We start from the raw sequence: 24,332 nt of genomic DNA, 5'->3' as shown, positions 1-24,332 counted from the left end.
TATACTCTATCAGTTGAAAGAGAAGTAGGGGTCCTCTAAGCTGGTTGATTGTTAGCACAAACTAGAATTTGCTGGCCATAGTAGTTTCATGAGTCCAGCTAGATAAGAATCCACATCTATTTCCAAGTACAAAAGAGAAGTCTTATACTTTAAGGTAAACATGCGGTTTCCTTAAAGGCTTACAGGCATACTGATTGCTATAGTTAACAAGATAAACAACACAACATATTAATCTTACTGTTTCCCCAGTGTGATTTCCAAACCCAGCTCTTCACAGACCTTCTTTTTTTGCAATTTCTTTTCCTTCAGCTCTTCTAGGTAAGTTAGTTTGCCCTGGGATGCTCCCTTTAATCCTAGCTGATGACATTTATGCAGCCCAAAGATTCTTCGGGCATCTGGGTTTTTACATGGTGGAAACAAGAAAAATTGTTCTCTGTAGTCCTGGGTCCTGTTTTGTGATTTCATTTCCCATTTCATGCCATCACTTCTCTCAGTGGATTTACCTGACTTTAACCTTCAGTGGCACCAAAGTGAATTAGAATCTGACATGAAATGCCCCGTGGATCCCTACTCTTGTGTTCCCCATGCACTGTCACCTCAGTACATGTGACTCCCTTCCTTTGTCTTAGGTTCCTCCTCTTAAAGAAAAGAAAATTTGATTAGCCCGGAGTTCACCAAGCTATGTTTCAGAATTTAGAATCTAAAAGCTCAGGTTTAGAATTGGCTGTGGCAGGTGTTAGGTAAAAATGGAGATCCACAGCATCATTTCAGACCAACGGACTGAGAATCTCCAGCACTGGGGCCCTGTACTATCCACCTCTAATAAGCTCCAGGCAGATCTCTGTGCAGTGCTGTCTAGGAGCCACTAAACAGGAATATCTCTAAATCTTTACATCTCTGTTACAAAGTTCTCTCTGACGTGTGAACTGAATTCATGGATAAAATGATGAACGGGTCTCCATGTAGGAGCCCCGCTATTCATGTTATTGTTTTTCATTTTACAAATAATACTGCTATCGTATAGTCACACGATTTTAAATAGTTTGATCTTTGTGACATTCTTGAGAAGAAGAGAGGAAGGTCTGCACTCATCAGGCAATCTTTGTAGAAAAATAAAGCCTTTGGGAGATTGAGCAATTTGATCAAAATCACATGGAGCTAGGTTCAAACTCCAAGTTCTTAATAGAGTTGAAAGAGTGGATTGTAAGGGATCCAAGAAGTGGAAGTTCCATTGAATAAAAGAGTCTAGAAAGAATTCTGTTTCATTTTTAGGCTGCCTTCCTGTCCATTGGTAGAAGAAGGTAGCAGCAAGGTTTGCCTCTGTGTGTGGGTTTGGGTGATTTGCCAACACATGGGTACGGAATCCAAATTAGCACATACTTTACACTCCAGGCATGTCTGAAAAACTAATATTAAAGACTGGTTGTGGACTGGTAAGTTCATATGTGCCAGGTCTTGGGTTGGGTGGTGTGGGTATAGAGCTAAGGCCTCACAGCCAAGATTGTAATGATTCTCAAACTGTGGCCTTTGCCCATGTGCATCAAAATGCTGATTCGTAGGTACTACCCTGACTGTAGAATATCTGGGAATGCTTCCTAAGAAATTGCATTTTCTACAGCTCCACCTAGTGAGTCTATAATCTCTGTTACAGTGAGGAAAAGAGAATATTACTAAAAATGTCTGAAGTGTTCACTCATTCATCAAATATTTTTTGAACATTTATTAGTGTTCACTCATTCATCAAACAAATATTTTTTGAACATTTATTATGTGCCAAGTCCTGTCCTGGAGGACATCAAGGAATAAAACAATAAAAATTTTTTTTTTTTGTAGCTTACTTTTTTCTTGTGAAAGACAGGAACAACATCAAATAACTAATAAAGAATAAACTATGTAATAAATTAATAATAAGTAAAATAAGTTCTACAGTTTGTTAACAGTAAATGAGACAAGGAAAATAACACAGGGAAAGAAGATAAAGGGGGCGGTGGTGCAAAATTCGGTTTGAAATTTTAAATTGGGTTGCCTGCATGTGTTTTATTGGGTCATTTGAGCAAATTCTGCAAAAAGTGAAGGACTGTTCCTGTAGATACCCAGGAGATGGCCTTCAGGGTAGAAGGAATAGCTGGTGTAAAGGTATAACACCAGGTCTCACTGTGAATTCAGAAGCATCACTTCATTAACTTCCCCCAATAATGCTATTTGGTAGACACTCCCATTTCCATTATCCGGGTAAGAAAACCGAGTTTGGAAAAGCTGAAACTTTTGCTCCATGTGATTCCACTGAAAAACCAGGTTAGAACAAAACAAATCCTGCTCTCCCCAGTGCACAATTTTGTGGGGGTTTTTGGTGATGATTTAGGGGTCGGATGTTATTTATATTAAAAGGTTGAAGTCATTTCATTTTAAAAATTCAGAAGGTGGAAACCCATTCTCTGTTAACGGGTGCCAACTAATTCCAATAATGATCCTTTACAAGCCTCTGCTTGCTACAGAGTGTTAACTGTTTAGTAGCAGTCGTTTTTAACAAGCCCATAACATTGCCATTACATGAATTATACATGGCTTATAAAATGATTATTTAGTCAGTGGAAAATTAAATTCGTCAGTGTTTTCCAAATCTGAGCTAGGACATTCATCAGAAAAACTGTTAAATTTTTAATCAACTGTACTGTGGTTGATGTAGCTATCAGCCTAAATTGCTCTTTCTCTGTCATTCCCCTTGTTGCAGAATATAGTGTAGAATTACCAGCTCTACAATGCTAATTGATTTTTTTCTTGCAAAGATTTAAGACACAGCAGCATCCCATCTAACACTAAAATAAAAAAGTTGCGTGAGCTTCAAGGCACATTTCACATATAATGAGTGGCAATTTAATATTTTAGGATTTTAAAAAATGTCATTCCTATATAGTATTCCATGGTGTGTATGTGCCACATTTTCTTAATCCAGTCTATCATTGATGGACACTTGGGTTGGTTCCAGGTCTTTGCTATTGTGAATAGTGCCGCAATAAACTGGCACATGTATACATATGTAACAAACCTGCACCTTGTGCACGTGTACCCTAGAATTTAAAGTATAATTTAAAAAAGTCTTCCCTCTGACCTAACGCTTCAGACTGGAGCCCACCTCACTCTGATTTCACATTGAAAATATTCAGATCCAAACATTAAAATTAGGAAATTATAAAGTGTGTTAAAAGACGGTAAGTTTAATGAAAAAAAATTGTTTAGATGGGGTTTCTACCTGTACATCAATAACACAGCCTAATGAAAGAGTGGATTCTCCAAGTGCACAACAGTGACTAAAACTCCATATGAATAGATAACTCACTGGGTATTTCTTGCAGACATTAAGTGATTTAGACATTTCTCACTTTCTTCATATATCTATTCCTTTCAGTGTACAATCTTCTGAGACGAGAGAAAAACTTATATTTTTCTTCAAGGAAATTCATTTATTTATTAGTATAGCCTTTTAAACTTGAGTTTGCATCTCTTTAACCAAGTATGTTCTCAGGTGGACACAGGCAGGGCCCTGAGAACACTTGTTGGCCCACATCTCTGTGTCAGAAGCACAGCTGGTAATGGGGAAAAAAAAATCCATTGTCCATCTTTGCCCCTGACACACCACAGCTCATCCCCCTACAGCACACTGTGGGTTTCTGCACATTTCCAATCCATTCTGGCTTTCTCAGGCAGGATTTAGCGTTGGCAAGGACAAGCTTATCTAGACCGGTGTTTTTCACACTCAGACATGCATGCAACTCACCTGGGAAAGCTTGTTAACATGTAGATGCTGGTTTAATTGTTCCAGAGTCGATCCTGAGATTCAGCATTTCTAATGTACTCCCAGCTTATGCCAATATTGCTGTTCGGTGAGCCACATTTTGAGGAGCAAGGATCTTCAACAAGCTTCTGGAGGGGAGCTAATGATGATGGTATCAGTCCTGGGACCCCAGACTAGGTCTAGATTACTATTGCATACATGGGATAGATAGTGATTCTATGAGGTAAGTTTCAGTATGGATTCCAGCAGACTGAGAAAATGCCCTGAATGGGCCCTGGGAGAAGGCGGGAGGGTGAGGTTGGGGTGGGGATAGGTAAGTGAAATTAGAGACTGCTGCACTGTATTCTCGATGGGGCTCTGACTGAGATCAGGAAGAAAGGCAGAACTGATTATCATTACTGCTTTTCCTTCCCATGTACTCTAGTTTGGGGCCCCATCCACCTGGAGAAAGTGGTGCCTTTTGCTTATTAGCATGGTGGGAGACAGCCTATGGGAAAGGGATGCACCTGCTCCAGGCCCCTCACCGTCTGCTCCTGACATTTTTGATCCCACCACAATCTGGAGATAAACTGTTACTGTTTCCTATGCACACTCTGTACTTAAGAGATGTCTGTACATTTGCAATCACTGTCCCCTCTAACTAAAGCACCCTTCATCTTTTCTCTGCCTGATGAAATGCCATTGAATTTTCTAGAAAGATCTCAAATGAGAAGTACATCCTGTTCCCTTCCTGGAGACTGCCCACCCAGGCAGAAATAACACTCCTTCTACTGCCCTGGTGTTACCGTGGCAGCCCGTTTATGGTTCTTCCCGCTTCTGTACTCAGTCCCTTCCCACCTTGTAATCAATTCTGAATCCTAAAACATGTAAATAATATTATAAAATTCCTCCACTTAACATCTCCACCCTGCCAGTGGCCACTCAAATACCTTCATAAAAGCCAAACTCCCAGCCAGGTATAGTGGCTCATGCCTATAATCCCAGCACTTTGGGAGGCCAAAGTGGGTGGATTGCCTGAGGTCAGAAGTTCGAGATCAGCCTGGACAATATGATGAAACCCTGTCTTTACTGAAAAAAACAAAAAAACAAAAAATTAGCCAGGCGTGGTGTCGGGCACCTGTATTTACAGCTACTTGGGAGGTTGAAGAAGAAGAATCACTTGAACACAGGAGGCGGAGGTTGCAATGAGCCAAGATCATGCCACTGCACTCCAGTCTGGGCAACAAGAGTGAAACTCTATCTCAAACAACAACAGCAACAACAAAAAAAGTCAATCTCCCTATCCTGGTCTACAGTGCCCACGCGACATGGCCCTGCCTGATTTGGGGACTTCTTTCCCTACTGTATTGCCCTTCCTCACCCAGGCTCTGGTCCCACCAGCCTTTCACCTGAACCTGGAAGCAGATGAGCTTGTTCTCACTTAAGCCGTGAGCTGTTTCCTCTGCCTAGAATGTTCTTCCCAAAGAGCCTCACTTGCCAGACCTCTTCTCATTCTGATCTCAGCTCATTCCTCCAAACTGAAAGTCAAAGCAGTCACAGGGCTCTCTCCGTGTGTTGTCCCATCTCGCCAGCTTCATTATTACCTACCATTTTCTTCTTTGTCATATGTCCTCTTCCACCATAATTACTAGTCCAGAGAGACAGAGAAAGAGAGAGAGAGAGAGAGAGAGAGAGAGAGAGAACACTGCCTCCTCTGTGGAATGCTATGTTCCCAGAGCCTAAAGCCAGGTATGATGCTTGGAAGGCTTTTTGTAAATATTGGTTGGATAGACAAATGCTGCAAGTATTCAACAAAATGATCCTACCTTTAAAGAAACAGATCTGGGATAGAGAGCCATTTCTGTCACTTACTAGCTATTTACATTCCCTAAGCCTCGGTTTTCTCATTTGTAAGATGGGAATAATAAATTCCACCATCTGGATCTGTTTCTGAGAAATAACATCAGATAATGCACATAACATGTTTAGTACAGCATGCTGTAAGGAGCAGGCTCAGTAAATAGACCTGTGATTTTCATTATCATTATCCACTCCTTTATTTACACATGAGGGACAGAGGGCATTGGGAGGAGGTGGAAAAAGTGGGTGTGAGGGCTCATCCTAGGAGCCAACATGGGAAACATGGCCTTCTCCCTGGCTGCAGGAAATATCACAGATCAGAGAATGTTTATTTAGAGAATCAGCCAGAAAGTTAGTAATTATCTGATTAATGGCCATCCCACAAAGGGCTTCTGTTCCAGGATGGTGGGTTTAAGTGTATCTGGACTCAAGGGGAAGATTCTAACCTGCTGCTATCTGAATGGTGAGATATTTAAAATGGGATGTGTGGATTGGGGAGGTAATTATGTGTGTGGCAAACATATGGCAGAGGCTATATTTCTCCTGCTGAAAGAAACAAGTCCAAATATGTAACATACACACATTTTCCCTCCTATAAATACACAGATTGGAGGATGCTGTGGCAACATTTTGTTAAGTACCACAGTCCCAGAGAAATCACTGGAAGCATGTTATCGGAGGAACAGATGGTCAGTGTCCCTCCTGGTCTGAAGGTATTTCTGGCTGTCATGTGGGTATTCTATAAATAAACCCCACTGAGAGGCAATGGAAGTTAAGCAATCAGTTGCACTCTCCAACTTTACAAAAAAAAAAAAAGTACTGGAACAAAATTAAAGGCCGACTAGTTTTAAGATGATTCTAGCATTGAACATTAGGGCTAGAAAGGGTCTTGGAAAATCATCAAGACCATCTGCTCCTTCTAGGTGAAACCTCATTTGATTAGGTTCAATTTGACTTTTAAAGACCTTCAGAGGCTGACACCACAATTCAGTCATGACATCTGTGGCACTGTTCGAACACATTGTGTGGATTCTGCCCATCTGAATCCTCATTCCTTTAGCTGCTTCCTCCCATTGCCTCCCTCAACTCTGGACTTGTTCCTGTTCTGCGTTCGAAGTTGAGGTAACCCAAAGTCAGTGTTTCTGATGATCCTTCTCTGACCTCAGGAAGGGACACATGAAGAGAGATGATGTTAATTCAGGGTCCACTAACTCCCCAGTCGATTTGCATGCAATATGCTTCTTACATTGTTTTTCCTCACAACTGTACCATGAGGCATGTTTTATTATTCTGATCTTATGGATGAGGACTTGAAGTTCAAGACACTTGCTATTCAACCAAGATCACACAGGTAGTCACTGAAAATGAGATGGGGCGCTGTGCCCCAGGTTCTCTACCTCCTTGTCACTCCATCAGAGCTGTGCAACATGCTTATCTTTTCTAATTTCTGATGCTTTATTGCTCCATGGAAGGCTTCTTCCTGAAACTGAAGGGACAGCTATTTATTCTCTAAAGCACAACATGAAACTCGCCCATACATGAACAAGGAACAGCTGTAGAATGAGAATCTCTATGTCTCTCCATTTATTCATCTAGTTATTCATTTACTCATTCATTAATTTTTAAAAATTTTCAACAGGACAATGAGAATGAAGGACCTACTGGATATTTGCTGAAGTCGGAAGCCTCTTGCCATCACATCCTTTTGCTAACTACATCTGCTCCTATTTACTTATTTCAGCTTTCTGAACCATAGTTTCCAGGTCTGTAAAAAAATAGGAAATCACCTGCCTGAGAGGGTGGTTGTGATGATGACAAAGGACTCTCTGTGAAGTGCTTAGCAAAATGCCAGGCTCTTCAGTCAACATCAATACTCCTTCCCTTTGGGTGCAGAATAAAGTAGAGTGAGGGCTCTTCTCACACTTGCCACAACAACTCCTTCAATATGGGAAAAAATGTGTCTTTTCTCCAAATTCCTAGGACTGGATCTGGAGAGATTTTTTATAGTTTAAGCACTGTTGATCTAATTCATTTATGTATGCCCAGAACCTAGAACGGAAATGGAGCTTGTCCAAAAGAAACGCTTAATAGGTCTTTGTCAAACACACATATTGAAAATGGAACCTAAAAGCTAAATAACTATTTTTCAAAACAATTATGCTCATTTTACTTCTTATAAAATAGACTGTTCTTCACACCTGAGCAATAGCTACTTTCAAAGTGAAATTTTCATATCAGATTTTTAGCATGTGATGGAAATAGTCTCAGAAATTTCTAAAGAAATCCAGGATATTCAAGCTGCTAGAATTTTTATTTTTATTTTTAACATTCTTTGTTATTACATTCAAAGAATAATTAAGATCTCTAACTTGAAGAATCTCAATAAAATAATAGCCTTTTAATTTTGTATTTAACTTTAGAAATAGTTTCTTAAGATTATTTTGTAACTTGAGTTTGGGGAAATAAAACAACCCTATGTAAATGAGAGTGCATTGGGGACTTTTAAAAGTCTTTGAAGATTACTGCATTACTGTGTTACTTACAACTATGATTTATGTTATTTGGAAAGAATTTCCATCAATAGAAAAAATGACATATTGAACAATTATGCTAGAATTTGATAAGTAGAGACAGTTCATTTGGAATGCTTTTGGTTACCAACTTAGTTTTTGAAAATACATTTCTGAAATATTAACTATATCTTTTTATTTACTTTGTGCATATTTCTTTGGCCCTGCCATTCAGATTTCTGTAGTAACATGGACTCGGTGAGGAGAAAAATGCTAGGATTCCATCAGAGTTAAGGGTGTCACAGTCCCAGTGGATGGAGCCCCTGTACAGATGGCAGTAGTCCTGGCCCTGCCATGGAGTTGCCGGACAACTTGAGCCAAGATATTTGAGCCCTCTGAGCCTTGGTTTCCTCATGTGTAAACTGTTTAAGCTGGACAAATAATTCCTAAATTTTTCTCTAACACACTTAAAACATGCCCTTATTTTTCCTAACTAAAAATAATATATGTTCATAGTAGAAAAATTAAAAGTTTCACAAATTAAGACAAATTAAAATCTCTTCTGAAATCATCACCTTTCTATAAATATATGCGCACATGTGTAAGTGTACGTCCACACACACACATCTGTCCCCATAAAAGCAAGTGTGCTTTCTTGGAAATGCCTTAGGATCCCTTAGACTAATCACAATAAACATCTTAATCCAGTCCTTAAAACTACTTGCTACCTTTGCCATTCTATTGTTCTTTAACTTTAAAAAATGTATAGATTTCCAGAAAGTTGCAAAGATAATGCAGAGAGACACCATGATCCATCACCCAGTTCTCTAGCTGCAAGAAATCTGATTCTTATCACAAACATTTAATTATTTTAAGGATTATCTTACAATCCTACTAAACTCATAGTTGTTTCTGAATTGTTAACCCACATCCAAATGAGAAACAAATGAACTAACTCCATTACAGCATTTGTGTACAGTTCTTATTGTTTTTCTCTTTACAAACTACTTTGTCCAGAAAAAAATAAAATTTTCAAAGTTTCTTGGGTTAGTTCTTTTCATCGCCACCCACTTCAGTGTGATTTTGTTATTCCTCTCCATGCAACTACATTCATTTAGCATTATGTCTATGGCATTTCAGATTCCCTTGAATTACAGATGATTTTAGTTATTTAACTTGGAGGTTTGCATATTATCCTGTGATTCTAAGAGTTAGAGATACACAAAAGTTCCACTTAGAGAAGCATCTCTCTTTATCCCTACAACCTGTTCTAATTCCCTGCTGCTTTCCAGCCTCTTCTTACCCATATCCTGCATGTAACTCATCTTAGTTTTTGGTTTATCTTTCCTGTATGTCTTTTGTACAAATTATGTGTATGTGTGTTTTCTTATATTTCTTCCTTTCTAACATAAAGGGATAGATAGACCTTTGTAATTTTCTTTTTCCACTTAACAATTACCATGAACATCACTGCATATTAGGTAATAAAGATCTTCCTTTATGTCTTGTTATAGCTACAAATGACTGTACTGTTTAGATGTACCATCTTTTTTTCACTAACTCTTCTAGGTATGGGTATTGAGGTAGTTCCTGATATCTTCTAATAACAAAAAATCCTCAGTGCATACCCTTGTGCATATATGCATTTTCATACTGTACGTTCCTAGAAGTAGAACTGTGCAGTTAAAAAATAAGTGCATCAGTAGTTTTTTGCTGGCCATGCACTCAGAAAATGTTCTGCTTGAAGAAATGTTTGAAGAAGCCTGTTTCCTTGCAACTTTGATAACCAGATGTGTTGTCCTGCATTTTAAAAAATATACACACTTCATTTTTAGAGCAATTTTAAGTTCACAGCAAAATGAAACGAAGAATACAGAGTTCCCATATTTCCTCTGCCCCCAACAAGCACAGCCTTCCTCACTACCAACATCACAACCCAGAGCGGTTCATTCGTTACAATCAATGAGCCTACACTGGCACATTATTACTACTCCAACCCACAGTTTCCACCTTAGTGTTGTACCTTGCCTGTGTTTTGACAAATGTATAATGACATGTATCTACCTCTACCATTATTGTATCATGCAGAACAGTTTACTGCCCTAAAATCCTCTGTGTTCTGCCTTTTCATCTCTCTCTCCCCACTAATTCCTGGCAATCACTGGTCTTTTTACAATCTCCATAGTTTTGCCTTTTCTAAAATGTCATATAGCTGGAATCATACAGTATATATCCTTTGCTGAATAGCTTATTTCACTTCATAATATGCATTTAGTTTTCCTCTATGACTTAGGTAGTTATGGATGAGGACTTGAAGTTCAAGATACTTGCTATTCAACCAAGATCACACAGGTTGTCATTGCAAATTAGGTGGGGACTATGCCCCAGGTTCTCTACCTCCTTGTCATTCCATCAGAGTTTACTTAGTCTTTCATCAGACAGTACTTAGGTTCCCTCTATGACTTTTCATGTCTTGATAGCTCATTTCTACTTAGCGATGTATCATATTCTATTGTCTGGATGCACCAGAATCTACTGGTGGTGCATTTACACATTCACCTACTGAAGGACATCTTGGTTACTTTCAACTTCTGGCACTTATGAATAATGCTGCTATAAATATCTTTGTGTAGCTTTTCGTGTGGACGTAAGTTTTCATCTCCTTTGACTAGATATCAAGGAGCATAAGTAAGCAGATACTTAGTTTTGTAAGAAACTGCCAAATTGTCTTCCAAAGTGGCTGTACCACGTTGCATTCTCATCAGCAATGAATGAGTTTCTTTTACTCCACATTCTCACTAGGATTTGGTGGTGTCAGTGTTTCAGATTTCAGCCATTTTAATAGGGGTATAGTGGTATCTCACTTGGTTTTAATTTTCAATCCCCTAATGACATATGATGTGGAGCGTCTTTTCATATGGTTATTTATAATCTAATCTATCTTTTTTTTTTTTTTTTTTTTTGATGAGATGTCTGTTAAGGTCTTTGGTCCAATTTTAAAATCAGCATGTTTACTTTCTAATCGTTGAGTTTTAAAAGTTCTTTGTATATTTTGATAAACAGTCCTTTATTCCATATATCTTTTGCGAATGTTTCATCGAGTGTGTGGTTTCTCTTCTCATTCACTTGTCAGTGTCTTTTGGACATTAGAAGCTTTGAATGATAATGAAGTCCAGGTTATCAATTTTTCTTTCATGGATTATGGCTGTGGTGTTTTATCTAAAAAAGCATCAACACACTCAAGTTTGTGTAAATTTTCTCCTATCTCCTAGGTGTTTCACAGTTGTGCATTTTACATTTAGATCTATGATCTATTTTGAGTAAATTTTTGTGACAGGTACAATGTCTGCATCTAGATTCACGTTTTTTTCCCCTGTGAATGTACAGCTGTTCTACTACCATTTGCTGTCCTACATTTCAGTCTTTGTAAGTCTAAAAGGTGAGAGAGTGTACCTCAGTGTTGTTATAACTTGGATTTCTTTAATTATGAGTCAGCTTGAGCTTTTAAATCTATTTGAAGTTCATTTTTATATTTTTGTGAGTTAATTTTGATTATTTGTCCCTCAATTTTTAAGAATTCTTTATGTCTCGAGAAACTTTAACCTTGTATATGGTATCTATTACAAATATTGTCTCATTTTTTTTCAGTTGTCTATTAATTTTGTGTATGGTGACTCTTGCCATGCATTTAAATGATATTTTTCCACAGTCAAATTTATCAATCTTTTCATTTCTTGTTGCCTTTGGATTTTGTGTCATGGTTAGATATTCTTTCCCTATCTTGAATTTAAAGAGGAATTCACTGTGTAATACTTGTACGGTTCCATTTTTTTATATTTAGATTCCTAATCCATTTGGAGTTTATCCTTGTGTAGGGTGTAAGATATGAATTTTATTTTATTTTTTCCAAATGGTTACCCAACTATACTAGCATCATGTATTTTAAAGTCCATCTTTTCCTGGGGTTTGTCTTGATTGCTGTGTCATCTATGATCAAGCAGATTCTGGAATTTCTGCTCTCTATTTCAGGATATTTATTATTAATAAAAGTGAGATGTTAAACTTCCCTCTTTTATTTTTGCTTAAAAAATACTGTTTAAGGCCGGGCGCGGTGGCTCAAGCCTGTAATCCCAGCACTTTGGGAGGCCGAGGCGGGCGGATCACAAGGTCAGGAGATCGAGACCATCCTGGCTAACACGGTGAAACCCCGTCTCTACTAAAAAATACAAAAAACTAGCCGGGCGAGGTGGCGGGCGCCTGTAGTCCCAGCTACTCGGGAGGCTGAGGTAGGAGAATGGCGTGAACCCGGGAGGCGGAGGCTGCAGTGAGCTGAGATCCGGCCACTGCACTCCAGCCTGGGTGACAGAGCAAGACTCCGTCTCAAAAAAAAAAAAAAAAAAAAATACTGTTTAAGTACAGAGCTTTTTCAACTTAATCATCAATGAACTCATGCTTCTTAACATGCCACATAAAATAACAGCTTACCTATTGGACTTGTCAACAGGAACTGCTGTAGGATATTGCAACTCTTTCACCTTACTATTCTGTAACTACAAGTTGGGGTGATGGGGATTGATGACTTAAATACCCTTTTTCATGAAGTCCTTTACTGTTCATAGTAGAGATTGAGATTCCCATACTAGGAAGCCAAGTCTCTTCCTACAGAACATTTACCAAACAGTAGCCTTTTGATTATAAGCTATGGAAGAGAGAAATATTGTCTGCCTTGATAACTAGTATATCTTCAGGATGTAGTAAAGTGCTTTGAACACAGTGGACCGTAAATTAAATCATTGTTTAATGACTATGAAATTGAAAGAATAAATGAATGAATGGTGTATAACTGTCAAATTTCAAGCCCCGTATGGAACAGCTATAACAGGTTACTAGTCATTAAACACCTATATATCAACCATATTTAAATATGAAAAATGGTGTTTTTGAGTATATGTTCTCCTAAGGGTCAGCTATTTGTGGGTGTTCTACTATGGGTTAGGCATTATACAAGGGCATTTAACTATTTACTCACTGATTCTTATCATAACCCTATGAAGTTGATATTATTAACCTGCCTAATAACGATTCAGTAATTTGTGCAAGGTGACACAGCTACAAAGGGAAGCTGGGTCTCTGGATTTCAAGTCCACTAATCTTTCTCAACAGCTTGCTGAGAAGTGTTAAGATTTCATTATTCCAAAAATGCAGATCCTACAAGAGTATAATGATGGTTACTACTGTTCATAACTCAACCCTTGCAATGGCTGATGTGCAATAATTTACTGATGTTTACAAACTATGTCTTGAGAGGGTGTCAGAACTTCACTGCTTCTTACAATATTATTAACATACCCTGATCTGTAGCAGGTAATAAATAATTCAGACTGAATTTGGCAAGAGCAAATGTTTGTCCTTTCCCACTTTGTATTAACTTGGGAAGAAATTATTTTCCCTCTTCAATTGTTTACTGAACAAAAATGCATTTATATTGTTTTCTAAGCCAGTTTCGTGACTGGGCTTATTTTCCCCCCTGCTTTGATGAATAAATTGTGCAAAATCTACTTGCTGTAGTAACAGGAGATCTTACTAAGAAAACATTCAGTTAGACTCTTACAATAAACCACACCATCCCATGTCTGGGTCAGATTTAAAAATCGATTTTCCCCTACTTCCAACAAAGTTATTTTATGCTGGAAGACAAACTATCATGGTGCAGCTTGGGAAATGAAAAATCTTTATGTAGAACCGCTCTGGGTTTTCTGACTGGTAAATAGTTATATTTAATATATGTAAAGATAGATCAAAGGCAGTTGCAAATAATGATGACATTTTCTTAGTCAGGGATTACTGAGATGCTCCTGATAACAACATGATAAAAATACTATGCATTTGTCAAGAATATTTTATTGTCAGCAAAATGTGGGCCTGGATTTGGCAGTGGCTGTGATGTGGGGAAAGGGAAACTAAAAATGAGTTGGACATTCTTGGTTTAATTTTCAGTAGGATGGCTTGTTCACTACATGATTTTAACTAAGTGTCTTACCCTCTCTGTATCTGTAAAATGTGGACATGTAAATGGGATTTGTATATAAAACCTTTCTATAAGATCAAAAGCAATATGAAAATGTAACTTTTTATACTTATCACTTTTTTCCCATGAAAGATAATAACACTTATATCTGCACAGCAACTTACTTGAGATATGAACAGAGCGAACCATCTAGATATGTCCATTTTTCAAGGGAACAACTGCAGTTGGAAAACAAGGGAAATCAAGTCTCTCTGGTCAATCTTTCAGCAATTTTTTAATGCATGTGACTCTGTGCCAGGTCCTTTTCTCGGTGCTAGGAAGAGATTGCAGGAGACTGTGCCCTTACTTACCACAACTGAGGTGCTACATAAGGTTTTGGGGCTATTTAAAAAAAAAAAAAAACTTAGTCCTAATTTTTTGACTCAAGGTGCTCATAGGACTTTGGGAAAGAAAGGCTAATGTACAACCAGATAGTTGTGACTGATTTGAACAACTTTATAGGAAAAGTATTCAGAACCGAGGACATTATATTTCTCTTGTTTTTCAGATTCTTGGCCAAAGTCTCATTTGCTTCAATTTGCTGTAAGATCAAATACGCTCTTGAGTCCTTCTTTTCTCTCCACTAACTTGCCAAGAATTCTGGGATCAACTCTATTTCCATAAAACAGGAAGAGAGAAAAGAAAAATTATAAGGCCCCTTCAGGTCACCAGCATGTGGCTATAGTGCGTCTTCTACTGGTCTCTGGTATCATTTTCACTAATCTTTGTGTCCTTGACATATAGCCTGTAACATTTCACCATTTCATAGTCACAGTTCTCTGTATTACACACAAATACATGCCACAGTTCTGACACAGACACCTTGTGAGAGTCACTGGTAAAATAACATTTCCAGTCGTTTCCCCATGAATATCTAGGCCTGCATTGTCCAATATGGTGACCACTTAAGGACTAGAATACTTGCAATATGGCTAAACCAAATTGAGATATACTGTAAATATAACATACACTGGATATGAGAGATTTAATACACAATAATATAAAATGATTTATCAATAGTTTTTTTATATTAGTTATTTTTTGAGATGATATTTTGGATATACTAGGTTAAATAAAATGTAGTGTTAAAATTAATTTCATTTTTTTGATTTTGACTTTTTAAAATGCAATTACTACTAAATTCAAGATTGCATAACATTTTTATTGGACATTGCTATTTTAGTCTTTGATGTTTTCAGATTACTTGTGTAGACTACATCTTTCCACATGATAATTTCCCCTCTGGTGAACTTGTTCTTTATTGCTAACACCCTTCAGTTTTGACCATCCTAATTCATCAGAGACATTCAAATATTGACTCCCAAAAGCAAAAGGAGTCAGAATCTAGGTTCTTTTTATCTCAGGAGGTTTCTTGGCTCCTATGCAAATTTACTCAGCCTTGCCTTATCAACCAACTACGCATATCAATGGGAATTGGGAGTTCACTTTCTTGTTCATTATACATGCATCCCTGTGTCTTCCACTGAAATTTGAATCTGTTCTAGTGATTTTTTTTCTCCAAGCAGAGACAATGTGTTGTCCCCACTCAGAGAAAGGTAATGTTCAAAGCTACATAATTTACCATGCAACATGTTTCACAATCTGTAAAATGGGCAAAGAGCTCCATGGCCATTTGCCTAAGTCCAGAAGGTGGCTAAAATTGGGACCAATAATAACAACAAAAAATAACCAGGAGGAGATGAAACAGTTAAGTGTGTTTAAATGGCACCCTCAGCTCATCTAAGAAAGAGGAACAGAAAGAATAAACTCATGGGGATCAAAGATGTGGCTAAAGACATGGCACTCCCAGAAGCATGTGAGAGCTTCAGGCATAACCTGTGCATAACAGAGTTGAAGAGCTGACACGGTGCTTACTACTTCATCAGACAGCAGAAGTGCCCTGGTGATTCTATGCCAGACCACCATTCCCCAGGAAAATGTTCTCCACTGGGACAAGTTCTTGAAGTTTTAGAATGGCCTCATGGATTACAGCAAACATCTCAGCACGTCTTTCTCAGCAAGGATCTCAAAGCAGCATTGGGATGGCCTTCTGAATAGATCCCTTACTACAACTCGGAAAAGTTAGAGAGGCACTCAGAATCTTCCTAAAATATGAAATGTTGAAATCTAGATTCCTTTTTACCATGACAGCAAAATGTAAGCCACTACTTGGGCTCACCTGTTTGAATCAGATCTCTTCTACTTTGCCATTTTGGTGATATCACTCCCAGGTACGTTTTTTTCTTTTTTTTTTTCATTTTCTTTTTCTTGAGACAGAGTTTTGCTCTTTTTGCCCAGGCTGGAGTGCAATGGCACAATCTTGGCTCACCACAACCTCCACCTCCCCAGTTCAAGCTATTCTCCTGCCTCAGCCTCCCTAGTAGCTGAGATTACAGGAGCCCGCCACCACGCCCAGCTAAATTTTGGTATTTTTAGTAGAGATGGGGTTTCACCATGTTGGCCAGGCTGGTCTTGAACTCCTGACCTCAAGTTATCTGCCCGCATAGGCCTCCCAAAGTGCTCACTCCCAGGTAAGTTTTTGAAGTAACTACTCTGAAAATGCCAGGCAACTTTTTAATCTATTCAGTAACGCTGCCTCCAGCGGCCTTCCTTACTAGCTGCAAAATGTTGAGATATTAAAAGAAGTCCTAATTTTTGAAATGAGAGTGGAAATGAGGAAGAGACCTTGACTTTATTATACTGCTTGGCTGTCATATCCCAAGAAACATAGAATTCGGCGTATGGCTACAATGCATAGTCAAGGTTGGAGATGGGTAATAGTGGGATGGTTTGAAGTCCTAGACTGAGACAATCAATGGACCAACGATGAAGAAAAGGCTCTTCTGCTCAGAATAATCTTCTCCCCACTGAAGTCTCTTCTAAAGAGGATCATCAAAGCAAATCTGTGACTAACAATTCTAAACTTGAAGTGAAGACAGATGTTCACAAATATGTATAAGAACATTTAGCTAAAAATAGCTAAAATAAGACAAAATGTCTTATTTTCAGTAGCTAAAACTAAACTAAATGCTCACCAACAGTTATGGGCACAAAAGGGTGGCATCCTGATTCAGTGGAATACTGTTTAGCAATGAAAAGTAACATACTATTCAAACATAACCAAATGGACAAATCTCAAAAATGTTATATTTAGTTAAAAGAAACCAGAACAAAGAATTATATATTGTATGATTCCATTTATATGATGTTCTAGAATAGGTAAAACAATTATGATGACAGATTATTATTATTTATTGAACAATTATGACAGATATTAGAGCAGTAATTGTCTCTAAGGCATGAGAATTGACTAGAATGAGGTACTAGAAGGGACCCCTATAGGATGTCAAAAATATTCTGTTACTTGAGGGTCTAGATGCATAAATTTGCTATGCATTTGTTAAAGCTCATCAAAATGTACAGAAAATCTGCTTTTTATTATATTGTGTCCCTATTTAAAAAAATGGTAAAAGAAAAATGCTTCATACCATTTCCCAAATTTAAATGGAATTTCCTTTTATAATAACCATCAAGAGTCTATAGATTCAACCTGATGTTAAGAGCTTATCTGGCCGGGCGCGGTGGCTCAAGCCTGTAATCCCAGCACTATGGGAGGCCGAGGCGGGCGGATCACAAGGTCAGGAGATCGAGACCACAGTGAAACCCCGTCTCTACTAAAAATACAAAAAATTAGCCGGGCGCGGTGGCGGGCGCCTGTAGTCCCAGCTACTCAGGAGGCTGAGGCAGGAGAATGGCCGGAACCCGGGAGGCGGAGCTTGCAGTGAGCCGCAGTGAGCCGAGATCGCGCCACTGCACTCCAGCCTGGGCAACAGCGTGAGACACCGTCTCAAAAAAAAAAAAAAAAAAAAAAAAAAAAGAGCTTATCAATTTTATCAATCTTATTGCCTTCTCTTCTCCATGTATTTTTTAAAAAATTGTCTTTCACTGTTTTCCTAAGAAACGGGGAGAAATTGAAAAGTAACTGAGCACAAATGGGATTTTCTAACCAGAGAAAATGCCTGTCCAAGCATTGGCCTTTAAGAGAAGAGAGAACAATTCTCCCTTCATCAGATATCTAATTTCAGAGACTGTTTTAATGATAATTGGCCTTCAATGATTTCCTTAACAACTAGCAACTAACATCTGAAACAGAATTTAGAGTTTGAAAAAAAAAATCTCAGATTATTCCAGTTACTGTTTTAAAGGGACTGGCATCTGAAAAAAAAAAAAAAAAAAAAAAAAAGCATCTTCTTTTTAAAACAGCAATTAAATTAAAGATAACATGGCTTTAAAATAGAGAGATAAACTGGTTTTACTACATACTTTCACCATTTTCTTCATGGTTAGTCAGCAGTTTAATCTAGCCTTTGGTTCCTGTCTTCTAATTCATCACATTCACACAAAGTACATGATGACTAAGTAAATCTGAAAACAAAATACCCAAAGGCAGATTATTTGCCACATACCTTATAATATTTAAAATCCTGAGAAGGTAAGCAATCTTGTCTCAGTTGATGTAAAAGTGGTCTTAAACACACATCAACTATGAAATCCTACTAATGCTAATTGATAATAATATTGATGCTCCAATTTCCTGCTTTGTTGACGGCCAGTTTGGCTAGTTTTCTTTGACTTATAGTCATAAGATGGTGATGACTTTGATGATGGTGGTGGAAAAGCTTATGAAAATTTTGGCTATTAAGAAGATTGTGAGCAGTGAATTTATTTCCTACAGCAATTTTACACTAAAACTTTCATATTGTGACTCGATTTCTCTGCATTCTTTTGCTCATATTCTCCTATAACATCAGGATTATGTTCCATGCCTAACAAGTCCATTCAGTATTGTCTTCCACAGTTTTTAGACAAGCTCCTTTCCCATTAGTGAAACTTTTCTTCTTCCCATCACATGATAAATATATGATTATTCTGATTATAATATGAACATTCCAGCTGGCACGAAAAGTAACTCTCTAATTGTAAAAGAACCGTTTATTACCTTTATATGCATTTTTTTTAGTGTTCATTGAGTATTTATGTGGCATAAGGCACTATGGTTGACAGATATAAAAGCACATACCCGTTAACTAATTACTGATGCATTAATATATGTATTGATATGCATAGAGATGGAGATGATAAAGCTATAGAAAAACTATGAAATCATGAGCAACTGAATTTGCTGAAATGGCTGTATTATTGGACATTGGTTTTCAAAAGTTCAAACGACTGCAGTGCAAGTTTTTATTTTAAGAGCAATCATTGAAAGAATCAACTGACCTTGCTCTTCTCTGTCTCAAGTCAGAAAATAAACAGTGAAAGTGTATCTTAGTGGTTTGCAAGTGATTCAGAGCAGGATGCTCAGCTATTAGAAAGTCATCGATTGGGCTGGAGGAAATGAGTTGGCTGCAGCACGAGATATAAGCCAATGCCCAGGATTGTGAGGTCAGGGCAGGATGCCAAGATGGACTACGTTTCCTGGCAGGAATTCAAGCTCATTGCCAAAGGCCTGCTGTTATTCTGAATCCAGGTTTTCTAACCTTTTCAAAACTCTTACCTTGATATTCAGTATTTTTCATTCAACCTTTCGATTTTTCAAGATGCAAGATATTGGTATGACATTGGTATAAATTTAAATGCAATCTAAAAATCCACATTTTTAGGTTAAAATCCATTCACTGCTTTCAGGTAATTTTTTCTTTTTTTTTTTTTTTTAGGGTAACAATCCACATTGTCCAGTAACTTTATTTTCAGACATATCTCTCACCCTGCAAAATAAGCAAGCTTGCCAAGAATGTTACTCAGAAAAAAAAATTAATGATTCAAGAATATTAAAGCCATTAGGCACTGCTGGCCAGACTGCTTCAAATAAGGTATACTGGGAAGCGTCATGGCTGGATGGGAAACCAGCAGACATCAGTTCTATTCTGGGCTTGGTTTCCATGTGACCGTGAGCAATTCACTCAGTTTTTCTGTGGTTCAGTTTGCTCAGGTTTCAAAAAATTGGAATGATAATACCAGGATGTTGTGGGGAGTCATCAGATTAGCAAGAAGCTTTGGACTCTTGAGAGACAGCTAATGTAGAAATAGATGATATCCAAGACTTGCCTCAGAACAATACATCTTGTATTCTATGTACTGTATTCTCCCTTTTTCTTCTCTCATTGCTTTAAAGCCCTATGAATTATTCCTTTCAGAAACTACATTGTTGTATTTGAATTGTTGCTCGGTAACAAATGATGAGATAAATGTATACTCTACTAAAATCAGTTCATTTCAATTCAGTACAACAAACATTGATGGAGTACTTATAGAAAGTAGGTTATTTGATGATAATCCATAATCCCCTAATATTAAAATAATCTTCTAGCTTCCGTCTGTTTTTTTCCAACCAAAAAAAAGGAAAAAAAAAAAAAACCCAAAGGTTGGTTTACTAACAACATTGAATATTTGCTAAGTGCTTACTGGCTGCTAGGCATTTTTGCTAAGCACTTTGCTTGCCTTACCTCATTTAGTTTTCAGAACCCCAAGAGGAGTGTTTTATTAGTATTCTCATTTTGCAGACTGGAAAACTGAATGAGATTCAACAAAGACTTAGTCACTCAAGCAGTTAGGAGCGTAACTGTTGTTCAATCTTTGAGTTTTTTGATTCTAGCCACTGACTTATATTTCCTCTAAATTAGTAATTGCCAAATGTAAGTAAGCTTGTGACGTATTTGACATACTTGTTAAGGATGCAGATTCCTGCCTCTGTGTGTATACACATAGTCCTAATACTATGGCTTATTTATGGCATATTATAAACACATCCACGGATTGAGTTGCTCATCTGCTGTGAACTCACTGAGGACTGAGGGTCAGAAACAAGACTTTTTGGAAATCTAATGGGGTACCCCCCTGTCCCAAGGTTGAGATAATTAGATGAGTACAACAAACCTTATGCCTTCGAGGTATTGATTGGTTATGAAAGGACACAAAAACACAAAGACATACCCACCCCCCCTTGCTCCCTATGGTTACACCCTTTGTTCTGCCTCTGCTTTCTTATCTCTGCACGTACCAGAGGTTTCGAAAGTTCTGTAAGTACCTGTTTTTCTTCCTGGGGGCTAGGTCACAAGACATGTTTAAGTAAGATAAACTCATGTTGCCATAAACCGGTTGTGCAACCTGACGCAATATAATTAACTGCCTTTGTGTAGAAACTGCTCTTCCGTCTCGAATGTTGAACTGAGATACCAGAAATGGCGGGAACCAATCATAGTTAGCCAAATCGCCTTGTTTAAATACCAGCCAATCATACATTTGATCTGTATAATGATTCGATGACCACTTTTCTTAGACTATATAACACTGTTTAATACTCTGTGGGGGAACTCTCTCTCTTTTGACCCTCTCATGCCGAGAGCGAGTGAGAGTTCCGGGTTCGAACCTGTAATAAAGATCCTTGCTGCTTAGCTTCGACTCTGGACTCTGGTGGTCTTCTCCAGGGAATAAACGGACTGGGCATAACAGTTAAACAAGTGTGACTGAAGAAATTGACAAAATGCAATTTTGCTTATGTTTCTCAAGAACAAGTGTTTCTTTAAGTACCCTTTAGCTACCACCCAACTCTTATTCCCATTAGCCAGTGAACTGCTATGGGAAACTGCAATGAGAGAGTCATTCTAAGTCAGGGTTTCTCAACCTCAGCACATTGGTATTTTATGCCGGAGAAGTCATTTTTTTGTGGGGCTGTTCTGTACGTTGTATGATGTTTAGCAGTATCCATCACGGCTAACTACTAGAAGCTAGTAGCACATCCTCCCTAGTTGTAAAATTAAAAAAAAAAAAAAAAATTAGCTGACTTTGTCAAATGTCCGTTCAGGGGCAAATAATCCCTGTTTGAGAACTACTGCTATAGGATACATTGGGAAACCGAGGACACTGGAGAGGTCATCAGTGGAAGTTGTTGTTCCACATAACGTCTCTTACTTTAAAAGGATCTGTAAAGAATACAGAATATCATATTTGCAAATACAAACATTGATTTTTGTAAAAGAGGTTTCCAAGGGCCATGTGAATTCAATGGCAGATCCTCATCTCAGACTCCTTGAAAGCCTTGCATTTAGGGACTTGGGGTAGAAAAACAACCCAATCAAGAAGGGAGAGAAGACCATTCAGAAATGTAGGCTGAGACTCACAGCTTAGAATAGCCGTGCTGGTAAGGGAGGAATTTTAGGGACATAACTCCCAAAAGAGAGAAGGAAGAGGATATGGGCCAGCCATGGCCCCAGGAGAAGCAACCATTATTGACTAGGATCAGAGGCTCAAACTGAGGAGGTGGCAGGCTGACCTCTGAGAGTAAAGAGGGATGGAAGGTGAATCAGTGCAGCAGGAGAGAAAACCAATTTGGGGAAGCTTTGCTTAGAAAGGAATGAAAGTTATGGCCTGATGGGTAAAGTAGAAGAAAGCAAAATTTAAATGAAGTCTTCACAGAATGATGCCAGAACTTGACAGGTCAGATTATAGCACAATTAAAGGTGTAAAAAGTGATGTGGCTAAAGGAAGTTCACCACTTTGAAGTTTATCCATTACACAAAGAAAAGAGAGGAGGTAATTGGCCAGAACTCTAGTTTTGGTTGTTTTAGAGCATGGAAAGAAAAACAGTCACAGGATGGATCTTCCTTTCTTGCTGGCACTTCTTTGAGAAATCGCAAGAAAGAAGAGGCCTTTCTAAGGCTTTGCAGAGCCAGGTGGTTCTTTAAACATGGACTTTCCTCAGGCCTTTAGTTGGGGAAGGCCTGTGCTAGTAAAAATTTAACAACTGACTTTCTGGGACAAAACAAAACACTCTAATTTGTGATGTTTACTGCTCTCCATGGTGTAAATACTCTCACATGGCTCATTTCTAGCTAACACCAAGAAGTCATTGAACAAGGAATTGGCAAGAGTTGCATTCAATTGGTCTTGCTTGCCTGTGTGAGCCAGTGTGAGCTGGTTTTAGCACACCAGTGTAGTCTTGGTCTCCTCTTGTCATTTTTTTTCTGAATGCCATCTTTCCAGTATGTAGGCTTTGACTAAGGGCAGAACTGAAACATTCAAATTAACAGCATTTCAGGTACCCACTGGTCTTAAGGTGGTAGTTTCTATCTTTGTGACTTGCCATCCATACCAGTCCTTTGGATGTACACTCTTTCTAGCAGCAGAAAGCCAGCATGAAACTTCTGGGACAAATGTGGTCCACCAAAATTTTTTAGAACAACAAAAAATAAACTAGTAGGGAAAAAGTGGTCTAAATAAATGGGTCATGCAAGTAGAATTAAAATTGGTAATTTTCACTATTTGGTGATTTGGAGAAGACTTAGGTTTTATGCATTGTGACAGAGTAGCAGCTGTTGTTAGCTCTGTGACCAGGGTGTCAGAAGTAAAATGTCAAAGGTAGAGGCATTTCCTGCCTAGTTAGTTATCTGCATTTCCTGGTGAAGGCCCAAGAGGAAATGGTTTCTATTCCTTAAGAAAGAAGCAAGGGAGGGGCAAGGCAGGAGTCCTGACTGAATTCACTGTATCTAAAAGTCTTTCATTCTGCTGAATTTACATCATGAGACTGAGGCCTTGTAAAAGCTTCCTAACATAAGAAAAATGGTCTTGGATAAAACTTTCATGTTCCTTTGACTTTCGTGTTTTTGTTTATTACTAAGATTTCAGGAGTAAAACTTCATACACCAGTGTTATTAATTTAAGAATCCAAGTGGCCACACACATCATATACTCTGATTGTCCACTTCTTAAAACCTTTTGGGAGTATTTTTAAAATGATACATTTCAAGTACCCACTTGTCTCAAGATAGTAGTTTCCATCTTTGTGTCTTTCTATAAATAATGCCCCTTAGAATGTACAGAAATGGCACACTCCAGCAGCAGGTAGCCAACTTGAAACACCTGGGCCACATGTAGTCTATCAAATATTTTTAGAACAGAAAAACAAACTCATAGGAATTAGTTTATTCCTATACTATCAAAATATATTTAAAAATTAACAGTGAATCATGAAGAGGCAAAAACCTATAACATGAGACACACCTAAAGAATTTTGTTTTTTTCATTCTGGCATTTTTCCTATTACTTTTTTCTACTATATCATTTT

General features: G+C 38.0%; 1 long non-coding RNA gene across 1 annotated transcript in view; it reads left to right on the top strand.

Moving 5' to 3' along the window:
* The window catches only part of LOC139362232 (uncharacterized), a 41,419-nt gene that overhangs the window by 4,011 nt on the left and 13,076 nt on the right, over nt 1–24,332 (top strand). The gene's annotated exons all lie outside the window — the stretch shown is intronic.

Source organism: Macaca nemestrina, chromosome 3, assembly GCF_043159975.1.
Source record: "Macaca nemestrina isolate mMacNem1 chromosome 3, mMacNem.hap1, whole genome shotgun sequence".
Taxonomy (NCBI): Eukaryota; Metazoa; Chordata; class Mammalia; order Primates; family Cercopithecidae; genus Macaca; species Macaca nemestrina.
Note: the sequence above shows the minus strand (reverse complement) of the source record. Positions and strands in the feature narration are given on the sequence as shown.